Raw genomic sequence first — 24,489 nt, 5'->3', positions numbered from 1 at the left:
TCGAATGGCCAGAGGTGAACAGAAGGTTTGACCTTCAAGTACAGGACTCAGGTGAAGCATAGAGAGTGGAGGAAAAGGAGAAATTATGAGGGACTTAATGATGATGAACCACATGTATTCCTGTATAGAAAAATGATACTGATAATACTCATATGAACCTTCTCATTTAATAGAGCAGATAGGAGAAGCTTTTATAGATGAAGCACAGTAGAGAGCTGAGTTTGAAGATATAATGTGGTGTAAAAATGGAGTAAATAGATAAAAAGGAAATGTAATGGGAGAAAGAAAAAGGAGAGGATGAATAGGCTAAGATATTTCATATAATAAGATTTTTCTTTATTACAATGAGCTATTGCAATGATATGGAAGGAGGAAGGCAAAGGGGATTGAGGGAATCTTTACTCTCATCAGAGGTGGCTAGGAGAGGAAACAGCATATATACTCAATGGGGTATAGACATCTGGAGTAAGAAGGAGAGAAGGGGGACAGGGGGAAGGGGGGATGTGAGTGATGGAGGTGAGGATGGATCATGGGGGGAGAGTGGTCAGGTGCAACACACTTTCTTTTTTACTTCTTGCAAGGGGCTGGGACTGGGTGGCCTGTCCAGGACCACAGGGGAGGGTATATGCTGGGCTCAGGACCTCTTGGCCCCAGGGCCAGGGATCTGTCTGCTGCACCACTCAGCTACCCTACAGCAGAGTCAGAGTGAAAGGAGAGAGAAAATATAGTACATGGTATTGGAGAAGTGTGAATGGAGGTATTTGAAATTAGCAATGGCAACAGTGGAAAAGTATGGAAGTATCTTTTGTGATGGACTTATAAAGAATGTGATCCACCCACGACAGAGCTGGTGGTGTTGGAACACAGACTGAAGCACATTTTTTTATTATTATTATTCTTATTTTGGGGGGGTTGCAGGGCAAATGAGGCTGTGTGGCCTGCCTGGGGTCACATAGCTGGGTGATTGTTGGGTGTCTGAATCTGGATTTGGATCCAGGTGCTTCTGACTCAAGGGCCAGTGCTTCTCTGTTTGCCACCTGGTCACCCCTACTATTTATTACTATTATTATTATTTATTATTATTACTATTGTTATTATTATTCATTATTACTATTTTATTTTATTTTGGGTCTTTTTTTTTTTGGTTTTTGGATGGCAATGGGGTTGGGGTGGCTTGCATGGGTGATTGTTGGGTGTATGGAGCCAAATTTGGGCCTGGGTGCTCCTGGCTCCAGGGCTGGTGCTCTATCCACTGCACCACCTGGCCATACCTAAAATTATTACTATTATTTTTTATTTTTCTTTAGTTTTAATTTTAATTTTTTTCTTTCCCCTTTATTGCACATGCAGGTCTATATTTTGGGGGGGTATTATGTTTACTCTTAAACAAGGATATTTTATTAATATATAAAAAACATTATTTGTACAAAATAAGAACAAATAAATAAATAAATACATAATGTATAAAAAATAATAATAATGTTCCATGGAATACATATACCATAGTTTCTTATGCCATTCCCCAATTGAAGCACATTTGCTTGATTTCCAATTCTTTGCCACCACAAAAAGGGCTGCTCTGAATATTTTTGTACATGTGAGGTTTGTACCCTTTTGCATGATCTCTTCAGAGTATAGACCCAGTAGTGATATTGCTGGATCTAAGGTATGCATATTTTTGCTACCCTTTGTGCATAATTCCAAATTGCTCTCCTGAAAGGTTGGATGAGTTCACAGCTCCACCAGCAATGATCATTGTCCATTCTGGTCATATTGGCCAGTCTGAGAGGCGTGAGGTGGCACCTCAGAGATGATGTAATTTGCATTTTTCTAATAAGTAATGATTTATAGCAATTTTTCATATTAGTATAGATTACATTGATTTCCTCAACTGTAAATTGCCTTTGCAAATCCTTTGACCATTTGTCAATTGGGGAATGGCTTGTTTTTTTGAAAATTCAATTTAGTTCTCTGTATATTTTGGAAATGAGTACTTATTAGTTGTAAAGATTATTTCCCAGTTCACTACATTTCTTTTGATCTTGGTTACAGTGGTTTTTTTCTATGTAAAAGCTTTTTAATTTAATGTAATCAAAATTATCTAGTTTGCTTTTAGTGATGTTCTCCATCTCTTCCTTGGTCATAAACTGCTTCTCTTTCCATGAATCTGATAGGTAAACTACTCCTTGATCTTCTAGTTTGCTTATCATATTGTTTTTTTTTTTTAATTTGTCTAGATCCTGTATCCATTTGGATCTTATCTTGGTATAGGGTGTGATGTGTTGGTCTAATCTAAGTTTCTTCCATACTAACTTCCAATTTTCCTAGCAGATTTTATTGAAGAGAGAGTTTTATCCCAATAGCTGGACTCTTTGGGTTTATCAAATGGCAGACTACTATAATCATTTCCTGCTACTGTACCTAGTCTATTCCACTGATCCACCTCTCTATTTCTTAGCCAATACCAGACTGTTTTGATGACTGATGTTTTATAATATAATTTTTGATCAGGCTGGGCTAAGCCACCTTCTTTTGCACTTTTTTTTCATTGAATCCCCGGAAATTCTTGACTTTTTATTTCTCCATTTGAATTTACTTTCACCTTTTTGTAACTCATTAAAGTAATTATTTTGGAATTTTGATTGGCAAGGCAATAAACAGATAGTTTAGTTTTGGCAGAATTGTTATTTTTATTATATTAGCTTGACCTATTCATGAGCAGTTGATGTTTGCCTGGTTACTTAAATCTGATTTTATTTGTGTGAGGTGTTTTGTAATTTTTTTCAAAAGGTTTGAGTCTGCTTTGACAAATAGATTCTCAGGAATTTTATATTGTGTACTTTGAATGGCATTTCTCTTTCTAGCTCTTCCTGTTGTATATTGCTAGTCATATATAGAAAAGTTGAGGATATATATTGCTAGTCATATATAGAAAAGTTGAGGATATATATATATCTGGGTTCATTTTAAATCCTGAAACTTTGCTAAAGTTGCTATTTCTTTCCAGTAACTTTTAAATGATTTTTTTGGATCTTCTAGGTATACCATCTTATCATCTGTAAAGAGTGACGTTTTGTCTCTTCCTTCCCAATTCTAATGCCTTTAATTTATTTTTCTTCTCTTATTGCTGAAGCTAACATTTCTAATACAATATTGAGTAGTAGCTGTGATAATGGGAAACCTTGTTTCACCCCTGATCTTATTTGGAATGCCTCTAGCCTATCCCTGTTGAATATAATGCTTGTTGATGGTTTGAGATAGATACTGCTTAGTATTCTAAGGAACTGTCTATATATTCCTACACTCTCTATTGCTTTTAGTAGGAATGGGTGCTGTATTTTTGTCAAAAGTGTTTTCATCATATATTGATATAATCTGATAATATCTGATAGGCTTGCTATTGATATAATCAATTAAATTAGCACTTTTCCTAATATTGAACCAACCCTGCATTCCTGGGATAAATCCTACTTGATCATAATGTATTATCCTAGGGATAACATTTTATACTTATTTTGCCAAGATTTTATTTAAGATTTTCACATCTACATTATTCAGGGAGATAGGTCAATAATTTTCTTTCTCTGTTTTAATTCTTCCTGGTTTAGGTATTAACACCACACTGATGTCATAGAAAGAGTTAGGCAGAGTTTCATCTTTGCCTATTTTCCCAAAGAGTTTGTATGGAACCAATTGTCCCTTAAATGTTTAATAGAATTCACTTGTGAATCCATCAGGCCCTGAAGATTTTTTTCTTAGAGAGTTCAATGATGACTTGAATTTCTTTTTATGATATAGGGTTGTTTAGGTATTTAACCTCCTCTTCATTTAACCTGGGCAATATATTCTTGTAAATATACATCCATTACACTTAGATTGTCAAATTCATTGCCCTAGAGATATGTCTGCAGCTCTTCCACTCCAGAACTCTCCCTCCAGCCCTGCCAGCATGCCCCAGATAGTCAACGCTACAACCAATACTTCTGCTCCCTAGTTGGCCTAAGCTGCCATGGCTGTCCAGGTTCTAGCCCAGCAGCTGATCAAGCCAGTCCCATTCTATGGCCCTCAGGCTCCCAGGCTCCTGCTCCACCACTAATCAGACTAATCTAAGGCTAATCCAGGCTCCCAGGTTCTCACCTGGTTCCATGCTCCTGGCAGAGTCTGCCCTCTGAGCCCCAAATCACCCACAATAAGGGAATACAAATTCTAAGGTCAATGTTCTTCTCCTGGGTTTTCTTTCTGGGTTTTGTAGATTGGATTTCTGTTAAGAGGTTTGTTTCATATTATATATGATGGAAGATCAGGAGATCTTTAGCAGTGTGCCTGTCTTCTCTTTGCCATCTTAACCTTAAGTCAGTTGCATTTATTTAAAATCAGGAGCAAGCATCTGCAATCGGGTCAAATTAAAAGCCTTCAAATAAAATCAGGTGTAAAACAAAGTTATCAATTATCAACATTATTATTCAACATTGTTCTGGAAATGGTACTGAGAGAATTATTTTAAATTTGCATTTTTCTAATTCTTCAAAAAGAAATTGAAGATTTAAATAAGCAAAGAACAATTAAAACTATCATATTTTGCAGATGATATTATGGTGTAACCTTGAGAATTCTAGAGAATCAATTAAAAAAAATGTTGAGACAATTAAAGACATTAGCAAAGGTGTAAAATATAATCTTAATCTACAAAAATCAGCAGGATTTTTACACTTTACTATTACAAGCCAGAATGTAGAAATAGAAGCATCCATGTTCTTTTAAAGGTTGCTTGAAATTATTTGAAAAAAATGTCCCTAATATTTTCTATTTTCTACCCATCCTTCAATGAAACGAGTCAATACAGATTCAGCTCCACTAGGTCATGTTGTTATAACAAATCAAATTTGTATTAAACATGAGCATGGTCAATAATCTTATTCTTAGAAGCAAAACATAGCTCTAATTCCTCGGATCTTTCCAGCAGCACCAGCAGTGAAAGTTAAGTTCCTGAATAGTCACACATACCCTGGAGTGTCAGTGTTGATCAGCTATCAGTGTTACAAAATAAAATAGACAAATCTCTTATTTTGTATATACTTGGCAATTATATACAACTCCATTCTTAGTTTCTGAGCAAAGGTACATAGATTGGTGAGACAGGTAACTGAGTCAACTGTAGGACCTAGATGTAGTACAGATCACCTTAGACAAAAGGAGAATGATTGTAAAAGATAATAATGAAGAAATAGTTTGGAATCTTTAATATTACACAAAGGATATTAGAGATTTAATTTTCTTCCTATCAGAATAAAAATTTTAGAAATGAAATAACTCAGATATTCTTCTGTGCAACTCTCATTTTAAAAATAACTGAGAGGGAAAATGACTTGGCTATAGTCACACATCAAGAGTTCTCAATTTAAGCTCACTTTTCCTGAAACAAGTTCCATCTATTTGTGAATGTATTTTTAAATTACTATATAGGAAAACCAATACCAGCTTCTGAGACAAAGTCAAAAGTCTATACTGGTTCCCATTCCAAATAATTTTGTATTCTACTTCTTAGTCTTTAGCCCTTCTCTCTGACACCTGGATGCCATGTTTTTCATTTACTGTTCATCTACCTTCTGTGTCCTTGAAGGTAATGGAAGTTTACTTTTAATATACCACTCTTTTTACTTAATTCTTGATCAATAAACATATTCAGGCACTGTATTTATATTTTCCATAGTTTTGTCCTATGGAACCATGCAGAAAACATCTGCTCCCTTTTTTTAGGTGACAGTCATTCAAATACATGGACACCACTATTGTGTCTACCCTTAAACGTTTTTGTGTTTTTAGACTAAATATTGAGAGTTCCCTTCTCATTTGACATGGATCCCCAAAGACCTTTATCATTCAGGTATCATTTGTACATTCTTCAAATCCAAGGTGTCCTTTCTAAAATATATTACCTTGAACTAAATCTAAAAAATCCATATATGTCATCTCACTAGAACAGATTATAGCAGGATATATCATTTCTCCAAGCCTCGACACTCTGTTACTATTACCATGGTCTAAGAGATGGCTAGCTTTCTTGTATATCACATCACCCTCTTGGTTCATTTTAAGCTTTGTCTGTTAAAACTTACTATATTTTTCCCAAATTAACTCTAATTATATCCCTCTTATTTTGTTCTTGAAAGGATAATATTTTTAACCAAAATATAAGATCTTATATAGGATCAAATCATTGAAAGATAAAAAGAGTGAAAAGAAAATATGTATTGCTATATATTTATTAGTGATTCTGTGCTAGGAAACACCAACTGTCAAGAAAGAGATATCTCTCCCTGATAGAGAGGCCAGTTCAGAGTACAATTTATAATGACTTTGTCCAGCTGAAGTCTGAAAATTCTAATGAAAAGTTATGTCTTCAAATAAGGTTATATAATATTAACCTTGAAACAACAGAAAAAAATCACATCCATCTGAAATCACTTCTACCACTTGACTGCAACAGCAGATGAGTACATTTTCTCAATCTATTCTGACATTCTTTCCTTTTCTTGGAATTTCTTAGGATTAACTTTTAATAACAGTAGTGCTAATACTTCCTTCCTCTGTTCAACAAGGCTCAAAGTAGAGCAATTTTAACTTCTTTTTTAGTAAGTTTGGTATCTGTTTTCACTGTTTATCTGTCTGGAAGAGTGGCTGATAGACTCCTTTTATGTTTTATCTTATCTGGTGCTTTTAGTGACATAATGGAAATCTCCTGGTAGTGTGATCTCTTGGATTACCCAAGAAGCTGAAGCCTCCAGAAAGGAAATGATCATATTGACTAGAATTCAGAATACTTGGTGTAATAAAGAAGAAAATAAAAGCTAGTGAATGCATTGATTGATTTCCAGCTAAGGAGCAAGTTCATTCAAAGAGTTGTAAAGCAGGCTTATGCAAACATCTAACCTTTAAGTATTATTTGTTAACAGACTGTTGCTGGTCAATTGTGGATTTAACAGTCTGTTACAAACATTGGACTATTTTCTCTTTTAAAAAGTTACCAGGGATTTCCAAAATACTTCAGAAATAGCTAAAGTCAAATACAGTTTCTAAACCTTCCCTCTCTGAAAGTAAAGCTCTTCTCTGTTAGCCCTCTAGATCAGTAGCACAAGCTATAGATATATTCTCCCCCTGTGGACTTTATTCTGTTTGAGAAAGTACTAACAAGTCAAATCCAAGATAAGGCATATTGAATAAAAAATTATAATTCTAGAGCCCAAAAGACCAGTCATTGGCTCAAACTGTTTGGGCTCCTGGGCAAGTTCATTTATCCTCTCCATATCTCTGGATAAATTTCTAAGACTAAAAATTGCAAACCAGGTACCAATGTGCATTGTTAGAAGGAGATTTCCTATTTAGAGCTCTGTATATTAACGGTTTAGATCCAATATGAAAACAAAATGAAAAAATTAGAACATTCTTCAAATTCCCTGTATTCTGTTTTAAGGTGTGAGATACAATTATCTATAGATCCTAGTTTATAAATTCTTTGTACCAGCCTTGAAGGTAGGTGATACTATTATCCCCAATTTATGGGTGAGGAAATTGAGTTTCAGAGTCATGCTCATATCTTATCTCTGACACATACTGATAATGTGACCACTAGTCAAGTCACATAATCTTTAGAAGCTTCTAGATAACTAAGTCTCTAAATTAAAAACATGCTGTCTGTTTTGCTTCTGTGTACTGAATTTCCAACCCTGATGTTCCCCAAAATGATGAAATCACAAATTTGGCCCCCCAAGCTCCTCTTCTTCCCCAAATATTCTAAACATTTTACAATGTCTAATAGATTTCTGGAACTTTTCTCCTGAACTCTATTCACAATGGCAGGTTGGGTTACCAGAGGTTTTAAAGAAATTCTGGGAATCTTGGTAACTTTTTAATATCAGTGGTCACAACCCCTCCCGCCCCAGCCCTGGTGCATTTCTCCCATTGCTCGTTTTTTTTTTTTTTAGGGTATTTTTTTTTTGCAAGGCAAATGGGGTTAAGTGGCTTGCCCAAGGCCAAACGGCTAGGTAATTATTAAGTGTCTGAGATCGGATTTGAACCCAGGTACTCCTGACTCCAGGGCCGGTGCTTTATCCACCCCTCCTATTGCTTGTTGAGTGACGTCAGTTAGCCAGTTATTTCATTTTTAGAAAACAATGTCTATAAGTATCTTTTGAAAAATATCTATAAATTATTAGACAAAGGAGTCAATATCTCTGGTGCCCTCAATCTTAAATTTAGGACTTTTTATCTTATTTCACTCTTCCTCTCCCTAATATCATTCTTGTTCCTCACCTTTCCAGTGACTGACTTAATACTTGGAATACTTTGCTTCCTGGCATATATTATATTTGCTTTAATGTAAACATTCAGATATATACATATATATATATATATATATATATATATATATTAGAATACAACTTTCTCAAAGAATGTCATTATCTTTAAGGATAATATTTTTGCTTTTCTTTGTATCACCAGCATTTACCACAATGACTGCTGGCAGGTAATCAGATCTGGAGTAAGGAAGACATCTTTGACTTTTGTTTCCAGATATTGTACAAAATATTACTTCATTTGATCCTCAAAACAAGACCTTGTGATAGACCTTATTATTATCTGCCTTTTATCACTGAGGAACCTGAGGCAGTGTGTAAAGTGGGTTGCAATAACTAGTGTCTTAGGTCACATTTGAACTCAAGTCTTCCTGATATGATGTAGACTCTATCCTTCATCACCTAGTTGTCTACTATATGCCAGATACTGAGCCAGGTACTCTGCCAAGATAAAAATATATGGTTCCTGATGTTAAGGAGTTTATAGTCTCCTGGGCAGAATTCAGGTGGTTTTGAGATGGTGAAATGAGGAACAAAAATTTTGATTTCAATGTAGGCAAACAACAAATTGTACTACTAAAATTTAAAAGTAAATTTTTCACATGGAAAAACAAATCCAGATATCTTTATTCTACATCAAATTTTAATCAAGTTTAAGGAGATTGAATTCACAATCTTTTTTATATTTTCCCATTGAATGTTTAAAAGAGTAAGTAAAATGAGATCATTTGTCCCCTTCCATTTTCTCTAGGTACAGACAATGTTCCCATTAGGTGGTGTAAGAGATAAGTACATTTGAGCTGACACCATAGAACATATTGGCAAACAGCGGAGGAGATGAAACCTCATATTACTATAAATTATCTCCCACATTAAAAACAGAGTATTAAAAACTACTTTTGTGAAGACATGGTTGCCTGCCCCTACATGAAAATAATAGATGTTTATAGCTTTGTGTGTGTGTGTGTGTGTGTGTGTGTGTGTGTGTGTGTGTGTGTGTGCAAAGCCTTAAGCCACTATTTTTTTTTTTTCATTTTGTTTCCATATCCCTGGGATCTCCAAAGTGCTATGACATATATGGATCATCTTCTGCTAAAGTGAAACCTCAAAGGAAAATGCAAGGCCTACAAATGCAAACATCTAATCTTTCAGTATTACTGCTTCTTCAAATGCTAGTGCTGCTCATCAATTCAACATCTAACAGTCTGTTACTTCTTTGTATCAATTTCTTTCAAAAATTTTCCCAAGGGATTTCCTGACTGTTTTTGAAATAGCTTGAGATAAAACTGGTTTCTATTGTACTCCATTCCTTAAAACAGAATTTATGTTCATTTTTTTTTTCAGTCAAAGAGTTAAAAAAAGGTAACAATGGCTATGGCATTTTTTCATACTCTTTAGCAATCGAGTAATGATCTATTTTTGTAACAACCAGGAAGGGTGATGAGTTGCATAAAAGCATGGTGTTTAGGGTTATTGCAGAAAACTACATGGTGAACATAAACAGAAGCCTCAAAGGCATAAATGGTTTAGCGGGTAGTGCATGCATATATCTGTGTGTGTATGTGTGTGTGTATGTGTGTGTGTTTGTGTGTGTTCCTCCAACACCAACCTCTAAGTCAAGATAGACATATTAATTGAAGGACTGACAATCTTAAGATACTGGAGAGAAGAAGAAGAAGAAGAGAAGATTGTTAATAAATGGAGATGATAAATGGGGACCCTGGAGATTTGTTCCTCTAGTGCACAGGGAAAAGACAGAGAGAGAGATCGGAGAGCACCTGAAATTCATCCTTATCTTGATTAAGAAACCGGTTGACTTGAGTGGACTGGGAACCGGGACATCTATGAAGAAATTAAGGTAATGAAAGAGAAAAGGGGCCATAGATTAGAACTAGAAAGGAATTTAGAGATCATATCATCCACCCCCCCCCTTTTCCATTTTACAAATAAGAAACTAGAGGTACAAAGAGGTTGAAAATGCTAAAATTATACGGGCCTATTGAGAGGGAGAGTATTTGATCCATGTTTTTTCATTCCAGTGTTATATTATTCCATAATGATATAACACACACAAATTAATGCTACCCTATTCCCCTTTGACTAACTAGAAGATAAGATTTGGGGACAAAGAATAATAGATGGGCATACTTATCAGAGATTGTAAATTTCTCTGGGTATTTTCACATGTGTTTGGGATTATTAGCTGATCATTTAAATGTCTCTACTTGCATTCCTTCTTTTAATAAAACCTTTTTCTGTATTGTTGTGAGTTTTTGCTTGAAAGTAGGGGATTCATCTCAGGATACTATATATCTTAAAGGCATTTTAATAAATTTCTTGTATAGTGTTTATAAGCTAAGAAAGTGAGAAAATTCTTAAAGTGTAACTATGTCCTTTATTTATTATATATATATATATATATAATATATATAATATTATATATATGTGTGTGTGTCTGTGTGTGTAGGTATATATAATTTGTCTTACCTATGTTATATATAGGATCTATAATTCTTTTTGAAAATAATTCCTTTTGAATGTTCTTACCTTTGTGTCTTTAGCATTAATCTTTCCTTATAATATATGTCATATATTATCACTATAGACCTAATATGCAAGAAGTTATGAATATATCAAATACCACATGAATACTATACTATCAATACATACATTTATCCGATGTGTCATATATGATAAAATATATTAATGACTTATATGTTACATTATCTTCTTACCTTTGTGACTTTGAAATTCTATATAACAGATCTCATATGTTATTTATGTAATTTAAAATATTTCACACATGTGATACATGTCTATAGTGATATGATAGATGATATATTTATGATACTGACACAAACATATATATATATATACACATATTACATTATGTATATTATAAGGAAAGATTATCTGATGACAAAGTCATAAAGGTAAGAATATTTAATCAAAAGGAAATAAAATTTTTAAATGGTTCTTCTAGGACTTTTCCTATAAAATGTAACTCATTCGATGTTTATTATTATTAAACAGGACTTTGTTATCTAAACAAATTTCTTTTTTATTTAATCTTTTAAAAACATTTATATTATTTTATTTTAAGTTAATATACTAAAACAATCATTCCTATAGCATAGTACACCAAAAGATGAAACTTCAAATCTATTATATATAACTCATTCCCTTTAAGAATATGATAAAGGTTTCATGTAATTTTTTTCTTTCCATTCCTTCTTTCCTGTAGAAATGGTTACCATTAGACACAAATATACATGTTTGTCTGTATACATATAAGTGTGTTTGTGTGTGTGTGTGTGTGTGTGTGTGTGTATGTATGTAAAATCATTCAATATATAGTTTTTTCATCAGTTCTTTCTCTGGATACAAGTAGTATCTTCCTTCTTAGATCCTTTGTGGTAATATGGGTATTTTTAATAGACAAAATGATTAAGTCACCCAAAATTGTTTTTTAAGATAATATTGCTGTTATTATATATGTGTGTATATATACACACATATATGGATATATACATATATATATATATATATATGTACAATTGTGTTCTGTATTCCATATACAATGTTCTCTTGGTTTTCTTTATTTTGCCTTTCATTATTTTGTGCAAGTCTATTTTGTGAAAAATTTTCTAAGATCATTAAGCTATTAAATATCATGATAATAATATCTTTTTGAGTTATGATTGTGGTTAGGGTTGTTTTTTTTTTCTTTGTTTTTTAGTTTTTGCAAGGCAGTGGGGTTAAGTGGCTTGCCCAAGGCCACACAGCTAGGTAATTATTAAGTGTCTGAGGCTGGATTTGTACTCAGGTACTCCTGACTCCAAGGCCAGTGCTCTATCCACTGCACCACCTAACCACCCCTAGGGTTGATGTTTAGAAATTTTCAAGTTAATTTATTTTCTCTTATTAAAATATGGTGAGGAAAGAATTAGCTTCTTTATTTTACTTCACTTTTTTAAATTTGTGAACTCCACCACTTCTTGTTTGGAAATTTAGGTGCTATTTATTGGCTACTCATGGGACCGTTCTTGCTACACCTTAGGAAATTTTGACCTACATGGATCCACCTGACTTTAGGCAACTTCGTGACTCCTCCTCTACCTCAGAACCTCTTTTTATCAATGCCAAATTTAATTAGAAAAATCTAATTATCTTTAACCCACTATAGCTCAGAACTTGGTTAAAGAGATTTGCCAACCTCAGCTTCCAAGTTGTTGATATTAGAGGCATGTGTCACTGAAACTGACCTGTATTAATTTCTTTTACATGAAGTTACATTTCATAAGTCAAAATCATGAACTTCAGACCAAAATGAACTTTGCTAAATAATTTACATAAGAGGCAAAGTTCTTCCAATTCAGAAGAATTCTTACATTCCTACAATCCCTATAAATATCCTTAATCATGTCTGAACATACAGTTTTGCTGGGTATCTCGATAAGACATTAGAATTTCCTAAATTTTTTATAATATGCTTTATCTCCATGAAAGGAGTTTTATATTTTTCTAAATCAAATTTTGAAGTCTAATGAAGTAATTGTTATGTTTAACATCATAGGACTGGGATCTAGTGGTGGTTTTTAGAGACCTAGTCCATTCAATCTATGTTTTACAGAGGGGAAGATACATGAAGTCATGTTGGCTAGACTATGTCTGGACAAATCAGGATTATTCAATATCAAGTTCCATGACTCTAAACTCTGAGTCCTTCTTGTTATACAAAACTGCCTCAATTGACTTTTCATATGGTAGAAGTGGAATGAAACTGATTTGAATTGATGAAGATTTCAAATCTCTTCAAAGACCTTATTCTTTTTGACAGTTCCACTAGTAATTGTCACAGTTTCTCTACATATAATATAATTAATAAAACTCTATGGAATAAATTTTTGCTTGTTCACTTGTTCAAAGGTAAATATTCATATAGGTTTTTTGGGGATTACCCATTTGAATATCTCAGCCTATAACTTCTGAAAAGTTTGATTGAGTTCCCTTCCATATAAATCATTTTTCTCTTAGGCCTATTACCCTTAGTTCATGTCTCCGTGTTTTAAAACCTAAGAGAGATAAAAATCGTACATTTGTTTGAGATTGATGGGTATTTAAATAAGTGTATTGATTTAATATCCTTAAAAGGAAATACATATTTTTCCAATTTGATTTTGGACAAATGATAGACATTTAATATTTCTGTAAATTCATTTAAAACAATAATTTCTTTCTTGACTTTATCAAAGTGGTGTTACACATGCTAGTAGTAAACTCTCCCTCTCCCCCCACTCCCTCTGAGTCTCAATATCTTTATTTTGGACAGCATCATTCTGTCTAGAAGTCATTCTTATTTTGTAATCAGGAAAAAATAATGTTTTTCACAATAAATCACAGGAAATTTATTATTGAAATTTCATTGGTCCCACTATGCCATTACATATTTAAATAACTATCTTCAGAAAGTGCATTTAGAAAGACATTCTCCAAGTCTGGAATGCACTTCCTCATTCCTCTATGAGATCTTTAGAACTACAAGTTCAAATATCAACTTTTCTATAAAGACCTCTCTTAATAGCTCAGTTATTAGTACCTTTCCCCAATTACTTTGTATTTGTTTTATAGATATTTTGCTGTTTTTTTCTGTCTCATATATAAATGCACAGTGCTTTATGGGACAATTAGGTGTCACCGTGTTTAGTGTGCATGGGTATGACATTAGGAAGACTCATCTTCAGGAGTTTAAATCTGACCTCAGACACTCACTAGTTTTGTGATTCTGAGCAAGTCACAGCTCTGTTTGCCTCTGGTTCCTTCTCTGTAAAATGATCTGGAGAAGGAAATCTCAAACTATTGTAGCATCCTTGCCAAGGTGTCATGAAGAGTTAGATATAACTGAAAAAACTGAACAACCATCATGTTTTAAGTAATTAATAAAGTACTTGCTAAATTAATGAGGCAGAAACTATTAATAAATATAAAAATAAAAATGATTTATAAAAATTATTATTAGGACTAATTAGGTGTCATGTGTATGCACACATATGTGTATGTATATTTGTTTGTGTGAATGTGTATGTATAATGAAATATTCAGAAACTATCAATAAATATAGAATTCAAAATCATTTTTTGCAAATTAGTATTGAGACTAAGTAGATTTCCAGGTGCCATGTATGTGTATGTGTTTGCGTGTGTATATATAACTAAAGCTAATGAGACATTTAGATTTCTTAACACGAAGTCAAAAGGCAAAGGAACTTTTATATTTGCATATATATGAATTATATATAATTCAGGGAAAGTAGTTGAACAGGTCATATCAAATTTTAACCAAAAAATGATCCAGCCTCTGATAGCTTAAAAACAGTTCCTTTTTTAATGGTTGTTTATCACTGAATATAGTCACCAACCAAATAGACTTTGCTCAAGTCTATCTTTTTTCCTCTATTCATAATATTTATAATAATTAAATATAATTTCTAAACAAGAAAATGCTAACTTTTACTGACTGAGATAAAATAGTGTCACTTTCATCACAGACAATTCCTCAAATGCAAGATGAATGTCATCCCAAGACACAATTGAGTCTAAATTTCAGCAAAATAAAAACAAAGCTTGGGTCCTGAAAGATATTGGGTCTTTTAAGTGTTGTCCTGGGGTGCCAAAGTATAAATGAATTCAAAGCATATGAACTCTAATAGGAACTTAATAAAAACAGGAAGCTACTAAATTGCTTATTTCCCCCTTTCATAAAGGAAATTGCACAGTAATTTTCATCTTGGGCATTAAATCTCTCTTCCATTCCCTGGAAATTACCTTCTCATGAGGACTTCACTGTACTTTGGAAACTCTGTCTCTCCCACAAATGCAGTATGTAACTCCCTGCACTTTTCCCTCAAGAGAATTTCTAGTTATGATATTTTTTAATGTTTTTGCAAGGCAAATGGGTTTTAAATGGTTTTCCCAGGGTCACACAGCTAGGTAATTATTACGTGTCTGAGGCTGGATTTGAACTCAGGTACTCCTGACTCCAAGGCCAGTGATCTATCCATTGTGCCACCTAGCTGCCCCAAATTTCTAGTTATGATTTTGGAAGTGCAAAGTACAATTTTAATTTCCTTGCCTCTAAATTCTTTTTTTCTCAGAAGAATGATTGCTATAGGGTCAGCTCGGTGGTACAGTGGATAGAGCATCGACTCTGGAGTCAGGAGTACCTGAGTTCAAATCCGGTCTCAGACACTTAATACCTAACTGTGTGACCTTGAGCAAGTTACTTAATCCTATTACTTTAAATTTAAAAAAAATTAAAAAAGAATGACTGCTATGTCATTAGGGGTGGGGTTATTCTTAGCAAACTATGATAGTTAATCAGTTTTTGAACTTATTGGAGCTACAATTGATTAGAAGGAAGATTATAGTCTTTTCTCATTCAACTTCCTTTCACACCTCTGTTTCCCCCCCTGCCACTTGCCCTCCCCTCAAAATAATCTTAGAATTTTTTGAATTTTGATTTGCAGAAACCATCAGATAAATCTTTCTGTCCTCTGTGATATATGGTGTCAGGTCAATTCAAATTGAACTTAATTAGATTAATTACCATGTGCTTGCTTTGTATTAATAAAGACAAAGTGGAATTTCTTTTGTAATTATATACTATTTAGACTTATTTGCAAGAATTAGCATGACATTTAAGTTAATATTGTATTAGAGAAAGTTGTAAGGTTAATCATATTACAATTAAGAACAGATGACTCTCTCTCTAAACATATATATATATATATATATATATATATATATATATATATATATATAGGCTAAAGGTTAAGCTGAACTAGCAAACTGTTTAATATCAAGGTTAAAATAGAATTCATTTAAATAGTAACAGTGCTGATATAGAACTATTTTCAAAACCTGAAAGAGATGCTTTAATTCTGGAAAGCCAAGCAAACTTTGCAAGCCATATTTTATGGTGAAAAAATAAAGAAGAGGTAGGAAATTACTATTGGATAGTAACTAGAAGGTGGTTAGAAAATTGGTGAGCTTCTTACACTTGTGTAATGAGAACTATTACACAGAATCACTATCTTAGTGACATAGAATGGACCATAGCATTCCTCACATCTAACCTATATATAAAATGAATTCTTACTCTATAGTAAGAACAAAGAGAATCAAAGCTCAAAAGAGAAATCAGGGCTGAAGATAAATGCCTGAGAATCTTATGTGTATGAGTAGTAGTCAAAGTCTTTAAAGTAAATGAAATTGAGAGGAAAAGGGCAAAAGACAGAATCCTGAAGTATATCCAACTTAAGAAGAAGAACTGAAGAGGATTAAAAGATATGAAAGCAACAAAGCAAACGAAAAATAGAAAAATTTCATTTCTTTGCCACCACAAATAGAACTGCTATGAACATTTTTGTACAGGTTATATTTTCACCTTTTTCATAATCTCTTCAGGGTATGGACCCAGTATTGCTGGATCAAATGGTATGCACATTTTTATTGGCTTTTGGGCATAATTTCAAATTGCTCTACAGAAGATTTGGATGAGTTCACAGCTCCACCAACAATGTATTAGTGTCCAAGATTTCCCACATCCCTTCCAACATTGATCATTGTCCTTTCTGGTCATATTGGCCAGTTTGAGAGGTGTGAGGTAGTACCTCAGAGATGTTTTAATATGCATTTCTCTAATAATTAGTGATTCACAGCAATTTTTCATATGATTTTAGATTACTTTGATTTCCTCGATTGTAAATTACTTTTCTATATCCTTTGACCATTTGTTTATTGGGGAATGGCTTTTTTAAAAAAATTGACTGAGTTCTCTGTATATTTTAGAGATGAGTCCTTTTGTCAGAAACACTAGTCATAAAAATTGCTTCCCAATTTACTACATTTCTTTTGATCTTGGTTACAGTGGTTTTGTCTGTGCAATAACTTTTAAATTTAATTTAGTCGAAATTATCTAGTTTGTTTTAATGATGTTCTCCATCTCTTCCTTGGTCATATACCAATTCCTTTTCCATAGATCTGACAGATAAACTACTCCTTCATCTTCAAATTTGCTTATAATATTGTTTTTTATGTCAAGATCCTGTATCCAATTGGATCTTGTCTTGGTATAGGGTGTGAGGTGATGGTCTAATCCAAGTTTCTTCCATAGAAACTTCCAATTTTCCAGTTTTTATCAAAGAGAGAATTGTTATCCCAATAGCTGGACTCTTTGGGTCTATCAAACAGCAAATTAGTATAATTGTTTCCTTCTGCTATACCTAATCTATTTCACATATTCACCACTCTATTTCTCAGCCAATACCACACAGTTTTGATGACTGATGCTTTACAATATAATTTTAGATCTGATAGGGCTAAGCCACCTTCTTTTGCACTTTTTTCATTAAATCCCTGGAAATTCTTGACTTTTTATTTCTCCATATGAATTTACTTACAACTTTTTGTAACTCATTAAAGTAATTTTTTGGAATTTTGATTGGTAGGGCACTAAACAGGTAGTTTAGTTTTGGAGAATTGTCATTTTTATTATATTAGCTCGACCTACCCATCAGTAATAGATGTTTTCCCAGTTATTTAAATCTGATTTTATTTGTATGAGAAGTGTTTTGTAATTGTTTTCCAGAAGTTTTTGAGGCTGCTTTGGCACATGGACTCCCAGGTATTTTACATTGTCTGAGGTTACTTTGAATGGGATTTCTCTTTCTAGCTCTTCCTGTTGTATCTTGCTAGTTATATATATATATATATAACTAGCAAGATACAACAGGAAGAGCTAGAATTCATATATATATATATATATATATATATATGAATAAATTGAAGCTTTATGAGGGTTTATTTTATATCCTGTGACTTTACTAAAATTGCTAATCGTTTCCAGTAGTTTTTAGATGATTTTTTTTTGGATTCTCTAGGTATACCATCAAGTCTTCTGCAAAAAGTGAGCATTTTGTCTCTTCCTTCCCAATTCTAATTCCTTCAATTTCTTTTTTCTTCTCTTATTGTTGAAGCTAATATTTCTAATACAATATTGAATAATAGTAGTGATTGTGGGTATCCTTGTTTCACCCCTGATCTTATTGGGAATGTCTCTAGCCTATCCCCATTGCAGATAATGCTTGTTGGTGGTTTCAGATAGATACTGTTTATTATTCTAAGGAACTGTTCATTTATTCCTATATTCTCTAGTATTTTTAGTAGGAAATGGTGCTGTATTTTATCAAAAGCATTTTTAGCATCTATTGATATAATCATGATTTCTGATAGGTTGTTACTGATATAATTAATTATATTAGCAGTTTTCCTGATATTGAACCAATCCTTCATTCTTGAGATAAATCCTACTTGGTCATAATGTATTATACTAGTGATAACTTGTTGTAGCCATTTTACTAAGATTTTATTTAAGATTTTTGCATCTATATTCATCAGGGAGATAGGTCTGTAATTTTCTTTCTCTTTTAACTCTTCCTGGTTTAGGTATCAGCACCATATGAAACTGAGGGGATTTCCATCAACTGGAGAATGGCTTAACAAAGTGTGGTATATATCTGTGATGGAACACTATTGTTCTATTAGAAACCAAGAGGGATGGGAATTCAGTGAAGCCTAGAATGATTTGCATGAACTGATGCTGAATGAGATGAGCAGAACCAGAAGAACATTGTACACCCTAACAGCAACATGGGAGTGATGATCCAACTTAATGGACTTGCTTATACCAAAAGGGAAACAATCAGGCACAATTTTGGGGTATCTGTGATGGAGAATGCCATCTGCATCCTGAGAAAGAACTGTGGAGTTTGGACAAAGAACAAGGACTATTGCCTTCAATTTAGAAAAAATGCTGTCTTATTTTAGGTAATTCTGATATATCTTATCCTATATGTTTCTTCCGTAAGGATATGATTTCTCTCTCATCACATTCAACTTAGCTCAATGCATGCTATGGGAATAATATAAAGACTAGCAAACTGCCTCCTGTGGAGGGTGGGGGGAGGTAAGCTAGATTAGTAGGAAAATTGTAAAACTCAAAATAAATAAAATAGAATTTGTTTTAAAAAAAATAGAAAAAGAATGAAAAATGTGGGTTTGGTCACCAGTGTGAGATGCTCAAAAAGACTGTGGGTTCCTTGAGGGCAGGGCTTTTTATTTGTAATACAAGTCTTGTTCACACAGGCTGTACCTTAGCAAGCACTTAAGTGAAGAAATGCAAGTCAAGGAGGTGAACATTGGAACTATCCATTGGATGATAAGGAAATTAATGGTGATATTTGAGATATCAGTTTCAGTCAAGGGATAAGAGCAAAATATCAGTGGGAAAAAGAGAGCATAAGTATTGAAGAAATGAAAGCATCATATATATCAAAACAAAAACAAAATTTTCTCCATTAAGTTCAGCACTAGCAAAATAAAAGGGTAGGATATATAAACAATGGTTTCTTTATGTTTGGCCATATATATAAGTTTATAAAGTATATAGGAAGACATTATTGGAGAGAGTAAAACTGAATCTTTTGAGAAATGGGAAGTTAAAACAGTACTGATTTCTAACAGGAGCAAGTTTGAGAAGAGACATGTTTAAAGGGTATTAAAGGCACAGTAACAGCAATCCATGGAAATTAGATAACCTCTCCCTTTGAGACTAGAGCAACAATAATGGTGATGATGCTAGAATGCTTTGAGAAATGGATTGGGAGAATTTTGGAAACTATCAAATAGACCATATCTTCTTAAGTTGCTTATAGAAAAACATATAAGTAGAGGTTAACTAGATGCTTATAGACAGAAAAACAAAGTTAAAATGCTAATAAGATTAAGATCTCAGTCTTAGTTTAGAATCTTGAAAAATAATGTATTTTGAAATTGGTCCTCCATTGTTTTCCACTCTAGAAAGAAACAAGAAAAAAATGATGCATGTAATAATGAATATTAATAGAAAAACTTTCCCCAGGTATTGCTACAATGGGCCCATCAAAACTGATTTTAATTTTCTTTGCCCTAGACTCCATGAACACATATTCCTTCTGTGAAATGAATATTGAATTTCAAAATAAAAATCAAAAGTGGAAGGGCAAGGGAGTGAAGAGGATTATGATATCAATATCTGTATTCATAAGAGTCATAATAAATACAATTAAACTGAAGTGACCAATCTTGAATCATTCTAGCCCATTCCAGTCTTTGTAAATAAAAAAATAAAAAAAATGGATAAGCAGTAGAAGTGAAAATAAACTACAGACATTATTATGAAGGGTGTGTTGGGGGGTTTTTTTTGGTTTGTTTTTGTTTGTACTCAAAGTGTAAGAGATTTTTACAGTTGTGGATATTTATGTTTAACTTTAGTTTAGTGCAAATATTTACTTGGTTCTTTCCAGAGACATGGAAAACCCATGAATACTGGTCCATACCAATTATTCCTGTTTCAGTCTAGACAATCTAATACCAGTTTCCCTTTCCAGGTGATTTTAAATGATGTATACAATTCAATGTATTTTTAATCCAAGTCTGAATCTATCTGAAAGCAGAGTCCTAATAGTATTTGGAAACTGGATCAAATCTTTTGAGTTCTTTATTTCATTTATGTACCTTTAGTTGATGTCTGAGGAAGCTTAAGAGGTGGAGGCTATAGGATGCTGATGATAGTTTGAGAATTTTTGTTTTAAAAGTGTTGAGTGAAATTTATGTCAAACCCTGAGTGTCATGTATGGAAGCATCTATTTGTTATTAACCTTCTGGGGAAAAAATCCATTAAAATAGAATAAGCAGAGACCAGTGTGATTCTATAGAACTTTTTTAAGAAAATGGGAATTAGTAATTTAGTCAAATAATTCCATAGAACATTTTAAATGATTTTAAATGATGAAGATAAGGGAAGTCATTTTCACAACTTAGAAAAATTGATATAGGCAAGTAATTACTTGACATCATCTACAGACAATTTGATCTAATTTTTTAGAACTCCTTCCTGTCTAGAAAGTTTTCTTTCTGGTCTGGGACTTGATTACTCTATGAACTCTTGATCTGTTGTACTGGATTAAGTTGATCAGTTTCTACTAGTAACTATTGAGAATCTTCTCCTGTTTTTAATACAGTAGAAATGACCAGGAATTAGGTGAGAACTTTGTACATATATGCCTGAAGTTAATTTATCCTAAGATACCTTATTCACAATTTTCTAGGTATCATCTGAAGAAGATTGTCCTAGTTCCCCAGATTCTCAGTAAGAAAGAACTTTTACCTATCTGAATCCTAATGGTGTTTCCCCCTGAATTTAAGTGCTGGATAACTTCATTATCCTATTTTAGTGTTTTTCATGTCCTGAAAATTTTAGAAGGTGCTTGCTTTTGAAGGTGTCACACTTTTTACAGATTTCCATGATGCAGTGTTTAATAATCAGATAAGATTCAGTTCTTAATCTTAAAAATTTCTCTTCCATATTATGTCTTTAATGGAGTACTATACTTCTAAAATTAAACTCAAGAATCATCTCCTCAATGAAACCTTTTCTGATTCCTCAGATCAAAAAAAATTATATTTTCCTCCTCTAATTTCAGAGGAATTGTGTCTTAATATCTCTTATGCTCTTATCATATTCTATCTCATATTACATTTCCTTAGGTATCCTCCAAAAGACTCTAAGTCCCTTGTGGGCTGAAATTACATAGTCTTTAATCATTGTACCCACCCAATCCTACATAAATACATGTTAGATTAAATTCAGTTGACATAGTAATCACTTCTTTTCAGTAACTTGCCATATGATTAAATGCTCTTCCTCATCATTTCTGAATCCTAGATTCCTTCAAGTTTCCATTAAAATTTCACCTTTCAAAGGATATCTAGCGCCTTCCCTGTATTAATATTTTCCAATTTATTTTGTACATAAATTGTACAAAGTCATTTGCATCTTCTTTCCCCCCCAATTAGATTATGAGCTCTTTGAATTTAGAGTCTGGTGTTATTTTTCTCTTTTTTCCTTTCTTTGTATTCTCACTGTTTAACATAGTACCTGGGTTACAGTAATTGCTTAATTAATATTTACAGATTGAAATTTTTCAGGTTCTAAGTTGTAGTTTTTTGTTTGCATTGTTCTTCCTTGTTAGGGGAGTCCTTTCATTGGGATATCTTCATTTTTCCCTTCCTTTCCTCCATCTTCCTTCCTATACAGGATATACATGGAGAGATAGATACACATATATAGATATATAATTAATTTATAATTATACATATACAGATATCCAAAATCATTTATATCTATAAAAAATTAGGATGTAATATGTAAATAAGAAAATGATAAGATGGTATGACCTCTAAGTCTCTTCCAGTAGAACCAATTATCCTTTTTCAGGTAGAAATTAGAGAACAGTTCTCCTAAGCATACCCTGATAGAGGGCTTTAAAGTTAAGCATCTTCTTCATTGTCTGTTAATCGCACTTCAGACTCTCCAGAGTCCTGTCTCTGACTCCATAAGTAATTGGTAACTGCAGCTCGAGTGATTTTCTAATTTTCTCCACTCTAACTCTAATGGACACTAAACTGAAAAAAACAGGTATATATTCTACTTTGTGCTCTCCCTGTCTTATTGTTGTGGCTCAATTACAAGCACTTGTCAAGAGACTGAATTGTGTCCAATGGTGAAATGACTTTGATTTCCAATCTTGTCTAGCTTTGACTTGCAACTATTTTCTTTTGTAGCTACTGATCAGTAAGGGGTCACATGGGAAATGTAGTTTTCCCCAACTAGAAGGAGGCAATGAAAGACTATTATGGTAGATGAAAGTTTGGGGACAGGGGTAATCTAGGAACTTTTGCTTGGGTGAGATAAAGGTTGGAAATGGCCACTGTTGTCCTGAACTGAATATAATCAGAAAAATTGAAATCTTCTTTGGCTGACTCATCTAAATATAAAGTGAACTAATACATAGCATTTGCTGTTTGAAAGGGTGTATCTGCTTGCCAATGTTGTGGGATGTCATGAAGATACTCCATTCCTATGCTTTCTCCATGGTTCTTGGCCAAATGGCATCTCATTCATCTCTCTGCAATTTTCTGTTCCCTTTAAACCTTGTTTGTTTGCCATCCCCCCTTTTTAATAAGGATTTTGAGTTCAGATAAAGATAAGGTGATATTTGCTACATTTTAAGCAAGAACTTGCTAATGTATTAAGTCCACAAAGGATTGAGAGTGGCAAGATAACATGAAAAAATTGTCTTCATCTTAACCATCAGCTTGTATTAAAGGTCCCTCCTTGAATTCTCAAATTGGGACTTTCCTTGCTATGTTCCTTTCCCCTGAGAAATATTTCCACATCACAGACACTTATTACCGTACTGTCACAAATAAAGGATCAACATCTTGTCAAAACACCTTGATTTAAAAAATTTAAAATAATAGAAAAAATATAAAAAATGTAAAATACCTCATCAGCAAAACTACAGACCTTGAGAATAGGTCAGGGAGGGGCAACCTGAGAAATATTGGGCTTCCTGAAAACATTGAAGAGAAAAATAATGCCTGGATTTAATATTACAGGATCTAGTGAAGGAAAATTGCCCTGATATCATTGAACCAGAGGGCAAATTATTATTAAAAGAATACATCGATCCCCTCCAGAAAAAGATCCTAAAATGAAAACACCAAGGAATGATGTGGTCAAATTCCAGAACTATCAGATAAAAGAGAAAATCCTGCAAGCAGCCAGAAAGGAACAATTTTTTTTTTAGTTTTTGCAATGCATTGGGGTTAAGTGGCTTGCCCAAGGCCACATGGCTAGGTAATTATTAAGTGTCTGAGACAGGATTTGAACTCAGGTACTCCTGACTACAAGGCCAGTGCTCTATCCACTGTGCCACCTAGCTGCCCCCAGAAACAATTTAAATATCAAGAAGCCACAGTAAGGATTACGCAGGAACTGTCTGCATCAACATTAAGGGATCAAAAGGCCTGGAACAAGATATTTCGAAGCTTGGAATACAGCTAAGAATCCACTATCCCCACAAAGCTGAGCCTTCTCTTCCAGGGAAAAAGATGGACATTTAACAAAATGGAAGAATTCCAAAAATTCTTGATGAAAAGACCAGAGCTAAATAAAAAAAATTGGACATCAA

Source organism: Macrotis lagotis, chromosome 3 (assembly GCF_037893015.1).
Source record: "Macrotis lagotis isolate mMagLag1 chromosome 3, bilby.v1.9.chrom.fasta, whole genome shotgun sequence".
Classification (NCBI taxonomy): Eukaryota; Metazoa; Chordata; class Mammalia; order Peramelemorphia; family Peramelidae; genus Macrotis; species Macrotis lagotis.
Note: the sequence above shows the minus strand (reverse complement) of the source record.